This window comes from Macaca nemestrina, chromosome 3, assembly GCF_043159975.1.
Source record: "Macaca nemestrina isolate mMacNem1 chromosome 3, mMacNem.hap1, whole genome shotgun sequence".
Taxonomy (NCBI): domain Eukaryota; kingdom Metazoa; phylum Chordata; class Mammalia; order Primates; family Cercopithecidae; genus Macaca; species Macaca nemestrina.
The window spans coordinates 24,134,338-24,141,317 of NC_092127.1; the positions used below are offsets into that span (position 1 = coordinate 24,134,338).

The 6,980-nt window shown below is 40.7% G+C and overlaps 1 pseudogene; it reads left to right on the forward strand.

Moving 5' to 3' along the window:
- Positions 1-514: 514 nt before the first annotated feature.
- On the forward strand, positions 515-4,311 carry LOC105466719 (nucleolar protein 8-like; annotated as a pseudogene).
- Positions 4,312-6,980: the final 2,669 nt, after the last annotated feature.

Genomic DNA, 6,980 nt, shown 5'->3' on the forward strand with positions numbered 1-6,980 from the left:
TGTTTGTTTGTTTGTTTGTTTGTTTGTTTGAGATGGAGTTTCACTCTTATCGCTCAGGCTGGAGTGCAGTGGTGTGATCTCGGCTCACTGCAACCTCTGCCTCCTGGGTTCAAGCAATTCTCCTGCCTTAGCCTCCTGAGTAGCTGGGATTACAGGCGCCCACGATCACGCCTGGCTAATTTTTGTATTTTTAGTAGACATGGGGCTTCACCACGTTGGTCAGGCTGTTCTCAGACTCCTGACCTCAGGTGATTCACCCGCCTCGGCCTCCAAAAGTGCTGGGATTACACGCATGAGCCACCACGCCCGGCCTACCAGGCCTTTTAAAAAGTGAACTCAGGGGCTGCAGCAGTGCTGGCTGTAGGTGATGACATGGTGAGGAGTGGGTTTGGGGCATGAGAATCACAAGGCAGTTTCCAAGCCTCTCTCTTTACGTCTCTGGGTCTTCTCGGAGAAACAAGGCTGAAAAAATTACTTTTCCCACTAAAACATACCAAGTATATGCCCAGCCTTCATGAAAGTGAACAGAGAAATGAAGCACCTTTATGTGGGTGGCCTTGGCCAGGAAATTTCTGAGACAGACCTACAAAATCAGTTCAGCAGATTTGCAGAGGTTTCGGATGTGGAGATTACACAGAAAGATGACCAAGGAAACCCGCAGAAAATCTTTGCATATATCAACATCAGTGTAGCAGAAGCAGACCTGAAAAAATGTATGTCTGTTCTAAATAAAACAAAATGGAAAGGTGGAGCATTACAAATTCAACTAGAAAAAGAAAGCTTTTTGCACAGATTGGCCCAAGAGAAAGAAGAAGCAAAAGCTAAGAAAGGAAAATCAACAACAGGTAACACCAACTTGTTAGAAAAGATAGGAGTGGAATTCCATATGAAAGCTGTGCCAGGGACAGAAGTGCCAGGGTATAAGAATTGGGTTGTGAGCAAATTTGGAAGAGTGTTACTTGTTCTTCACCTTAAAAATTATCATAAATATAAAATTATAAAATATGATCCCTCAAAATCCTGCCACAACCTAAAGAAGATAGGGGAGGATTTCACAAACACCGTTCCTATATCCAGCTTGACTTGGGAATTGGAAGGAGGGAATGACCCTATGAGTAAGAAACGGTGAGGAGACTTCTCGACTTCCACAGCCCTCCCAAGAAGACGATAAAAGTGCAGAGGGATGAGAGTTCCACTGGGTCTCTGACCATGAGTCCAAGGCCCAAGTGGGTAATAGAGAGACCACCCTTACCACAGCAACAGGCTGCACAGAAAAGAACTTGTAATCGCATTACTTCTTCTAAATCACCTCCTGTACCTGTTTCTGATACTCAGAAACTTAAAAATCTACCTTTTAAGACTTCTGGCTTGGAAACTGCCAAGAAGAGAAATAGCATTTCTAATGATGATATTGATTCTGAAGATGAATTAAGAATGATGATTGCAAAAGAGGAAAACTTATAGAGAACCATACAGCCCTCAATAAATGAATCTGAAAATGATCCCTTTGGAGTTGTAAGGGATGATTTCAAATCAGGAGTTCACAAATTGCATTCTTCAATAGGTTTAGGTATCAAAACTAATGTCTCTTACCATGACAGTGATGATATTATTAGAAACGATTGTGAGTATGACTCAGGAGATACAGATGAAATCATTGCGATGAAAAAAAATGTTGCTAAGGTCAAAAACAGTACAGCATTTTCACAATTGGAAAAATCTACAGACAAGAAAACTTCCTTCAAAAATAGAGAAATCTGTGAGCTTTCTGATCACTGTATTAAAGTACAAAAAAGGAAAAGCAATGTAGAGTCAGCCCTCGGTCATGGATTAAAGCCTCTTAATCACAAATCTCCCTCTCAGTGCAGTAGCGGTGACGATGCTGATTCTGCATCAGAATTAGCTGACTCTGAAGGAGACAAGGAGTATAATGCCATGATTTAAAAAAAAAAAAAAACTGCCTTCGTGTGAATCTTACTTTAGCTGATTTGGAACAATTGGCTGGCACTGATCAGAAAGTTCCAAATGAAGATACTGAGAGTGATGGACCAGAAACCATGACACAATGCAAGTTTAACAGAGGCTTCAAGAGCCCCAACACTCCCACTGGCCTCCACAGACGCAGACAGTGTATTTGTCCTGAGGACATTGTGGCTTCCCTGTTAGAAGGAGAGGAGAGCACCTGTGGCAAACAGAAACCAAAGAAAAACAACTTAAAGCCAAAATTCCAGGTTTTCAAGGGAGGAGGCTGTTTATATGAAAAGGAGTCAGTTAAAAAAAAAATCATTGAAAGACAATGTTGCCTCTAACAATATTAATAAAGATCAGAATTCCATGAAACATGTGGATCCCAGTATCATATCCATGGAAGATGGGTCCCCATATGTTAATGGCTTTTCAGGTGAACTGCCTCCATGCCAACATGCAAAGAAGGTGAATGGCCTAAATTATATTCAGCCTCAAAAAAGACAGAACACTGTAATCCCAGCACTTTGGGAGGCCGAGGCGGGCAGATCACGAGGTCAGGAGATCGAGACTATCCTGGCTAACACAGTGAAACCCCATCTCTACTAAAAATACAAAAAAACTAGCCGGGCGAGGTGGCGGGCACCTGTAGTCCCAGCTACTCGGGAGGCTGAGGCAGGAGAATGGCGTAAACCTGGGAGCCGGAGCTTGCAGTGAACTGAGGAACCACCACTGCACACTCCAGCCTGGGTGACAGAGCAAGACTCCGTCTCAAAAAAAAAGAAAAGAACACTTTTGAGAGCCAGGATCGCAAGGCAGTGTCCACTAGGAGTTCTGAAAAGAGAAGTAAGAATTCTATTTCTAGTTTATTGCCATTAGAAGGTAAGAAGTCCTTAAGTCTTCGTGCAAAGACTCACAACATAGGCTTTGACAAAGACAGCTGCCATAGTCCCACAAAGACAGAAGCTTCAGAGGAAGAGAGGTCTGACTCAAGTAGCCTCACATCTCTTGAGAAATCACCAAAGGTCTTATCCAAGGACACCGAGGAAATCAAAACTGATTTCTCACTTTCTATTAGTAATTCGTCTGATCTGAGTGGTAAGGATAAGCATGCTGAAGATGATGATAAGCACTTGGCAGCCTTGGAAACGAGGCAAAAAGCAAAAGAAGTGCAGAAGAAGCTGGTGCACAATGCTCTGACAAATGTGGATGGTCATCCAGAGGATAAGCTAACCCACATCATCTTCAGTTCTGACAGTGAATGTGAAACAGAGGAGATATCTACTCAGGAGGACAGCCGTCCAGGAGAGGAATGGGTGAAAGAGTCTATGGGTGAAACATCGAGGAAGCTGCCTGATAGCAGTGATGATGAGGAATCTGATTCTGAAGATAACAGTAACAGGCTCAAAATTAAACCTTAGTTTGAGGGCAGAGCTGGACAGAAGCTCATGGATTTACAGTCGCACTTTGGCACTGATGACAGATTCTGCATGAACTCTTGATTTCAAGAAAGTGACAGTGAAGAGGAACAGGAAGAGTTAAATGAAAAGAAAACTACTAGGAAGAAGAGAGCCTGCTGAAGAAGAAAAGAAAGCCCTGAATGTTGTACAAAGTGTTTTGCAAATCAACTTAAGCAATTCTACAAAGAATCAGTAGCTGCTAAGAAATTTAAGGACAGCATACATTATGATCCAACGAAGAAAGACCGTGCCACTTACGAAAGAAAAAGACACGATAAACCAAAAGAAAGTAAAGAAAAACAAAAAAAGAAAAGGGAGGAAGCTGAAAAGCTATCTGAGGTGTCCAAAGAAAGGTATCATAACATTGCTATGGATCTGAAAGAAATATTTCGAACTTCAAAATATACCAGTGAAAAAGAAGAGGACACACCCTGGAATGAGGAGTGTGGCAAAGAGAAACCTGAGGAAATCCAGGACCCTGCAGCTCTGAGCAGTGGGGCTGAGCAGCCCAGCAGGTTCACATTCTCCTTTTTTGATTCAGACACTAAAGACATAAAGGAAGAGACTCACAGAGGTGAAACAGACGGGTTCTGGGGACGAGAAAGACCCGTGTTTCCAAGACAGCAGTTCCAAAGAGGAAGATGTTACTGAAGGAACAGATCACAGAAAGTCCAGTCCCGGAGAAGCATCATTACCTGAGAAAGAGACCACTAGATTTTTCTTTTTCTCTAAGAATAATGAAGGACTTCAAGCAGGTTCTGATTTATTCTAGAGAGGAGCAGGAAGTAATATTAGCAGGAACTCTTGGGACGCCGGAACAGACAACCTGCCTATGGATTGTCGGAAGAAACATAAAGATGCAAAAAGGAAAATGAAACCAAAATAATAAATATCAGCATTGAGTATGATGCCGAATGTGAACAAGGCTCACCTAAGGAAACGGACCCGGAAAATAGTTTTAGCTGACAAAAAGAAATTTCAGAGTGGAGGAATTTTAAAAATCTGGCTGATGGAATATCATTCTGGTTGTCACCTTTTTCTGTGGAGCTCCTCTGCATTTCTTCCTAAGTAATTATTTCAGAAAGTTAAATTCAACTTCTTAAAAAGGAAAAAAAAGTGAATTCAATAACATCATTAAAATCTTAGCCATACTCAAATTGCCCCACTTGTCCTCAAAATGTCTCTTACAGCTGTTTAAAATTCAGCATCCAGCCAAGTTCACACATTATGTTTGGATGCTGTATTTCTTTAGTCTTCCATTGTGACCCTCTGATCTTCCTGACACCAAATCCTTTGACAAGTCCAAGCCAATTGTTCTACAGAATGTTCCATCTCCTGAATTTATTTGACAGTTTCCTCATGATTGGATTTAGACAAGACATTTCTGGCAAGGACTCTACTTAGGTTATGCTGCGTACCTCCCACTCCATCACATCCAGAGGCACCTAATAGCCTGACCCATGGTCGCAATGGGGAGTTTGACGATTTGGGACAATGGTGACTGCCAGATCTCTCCATTGCAAAGGCATACCCTATCACATCGTAATTAATAAATAATACATGGTGTGATTTTTCAAAACTGTGTGAATACCCCATCCTTCAACAATCTTGCTAAAAACCTCTGAATGGTTTTTAGCATTCAGAGATGGTTCTCACCTAAATCAATTATTATACCGGGAAGTTTGCAAAACAGATTTTCTAATTCTATAATTCTTTCTGTACTTATTAGCTGGCATTCTGCTTTAAAGAAAAGCTTTTCTTTTCTCCTTTATCTTCCTCCCTCTCTTTCTTTCTTCCTAATATCACTTTGCAATCAAGAATTGTTTATATTTGTTATATTTCAGTATAATTACTATTGTTTTTGAAGTTCAAATTATACCTAATTAGGTTAATAGGAGCCCTTTTCAGTCAGCTCCTTGGTTTTTTGATAGCTCTATCATTATTTGAGCATTTTCATAGTTACCTAGTCAATAAAATATTTCAGGTTAAACCGAGACTTTTCTTCCTCAAAATCTGGAATCAGCCATTTCTCCAAACAAGGCTAATTCATCTGGGTGGTAATGAGCACTGGATATGCTCACACTTAGGAGATGTCTAATTTGAACTGAAAAAACAAAAGATAATTCTCTCCACCAGCAGGTCGAAAAGTGTCAAAATTTAAAAGAAGGTGATGACTGGTCCAAATTTCTGAAGCAATAGAATTAACAATGAACTCTCCCTTTATTATTATTATCAGTAGTGGTACTGATATGTATAATGTGTCTACAACAATACTCAAGACATTATATGTGTCCAGTAACTGAAAACTATACATTATTCTTGTTAATAAAAAGAAGCATCAATATCAGTGTAAGTTTTATCAGACAAGAACATAGAGTATGTGCTTACATTTTGACACTAACTTTACACCCAAGTTATATTTTGCTTAAGCCCATTATAAATTAGGCTCCTTCTTGGGGTTCACATTGACCAGTATGAAACAAAGTGTGCCAGGCCCCTATCACGATATACGAAAAACCACCTTAAGAGAATATCTTCTGAAAGTAGCTGACAAATGAGTAATCCACACTTCTCCCACTTCACCCCCTTCTTTGAATTGCTGCAGCCCTAGCTGAGGCACTCATTACCTCTCACTTGGATGTTAGCATAAAGTTCTAAACTGTTCTTATGTTTAAGATACACATACTGGAGTATTTAGCAGTGACAAGTCATGAAGCCTGAAATTTACTCTCAACTGGCTCAGGAGGTAAAAAAAAAAAAAAAAAAAAAAAAAAAGTATGTAAAACAAATATGGCACAATGTTAACAATCGAATCTAGGTTCTGAGTATACAGGTATTCATCGTATTGTTCTTTTGTCTCTTCTGTGTGTTTGAAATTTTTCACAATAAAACAAGGAAAAAGAACTGCCGAATGGAGTCAACTGATTCATCCTCTAAGTTTTTGCAAAGCCATCAACATTTTCTTTCTCAAACCTAACGATGATCACATTACTCTTCGGTTCAGAAACAGCATTTAGGGAGCTGTGTATTATGTGGATTAAAAAATAGACTTTGCAGTCAGACCACTTGGGTTCAAACCCCAGAGTTATCACTTATTAGCTTGTGACCCTGGACTCAGGAAGGTTTCTTAGCCCCCCTGCACCTCAGCTTCCACATATATGAATGAGGATAATAATGGTACCTACTTCACAAAGTGTGGTAAGGATTAAATGAGCAAACAGGCCGGGCGCGGCGGCTCACACCTGTAATCCCAGCTCTTTGGGAGGCTGACACTGGCAGATCATACAAGTCAGGAGATCGAGACCATCCTGGCTAACACGGTGAAACCCCGTCTCTACTAAAAATACAAAAAATTAGCCAGCCGTGGTGGTGCGCACCTGTAGTCCCAGCTACTCAGGAGGCTGAGGCAGGAGAATCCCTTGAACACAGGAGGTGGAGGTTGCAGTGAGCCGAGATCATGACACTGCACTCCAACCTGGGCAACAGAGCGAGACTCCTTCTCAAAAATATAAATAAATAAATAAATATAAATAAACGAGCAAATACACATAACAC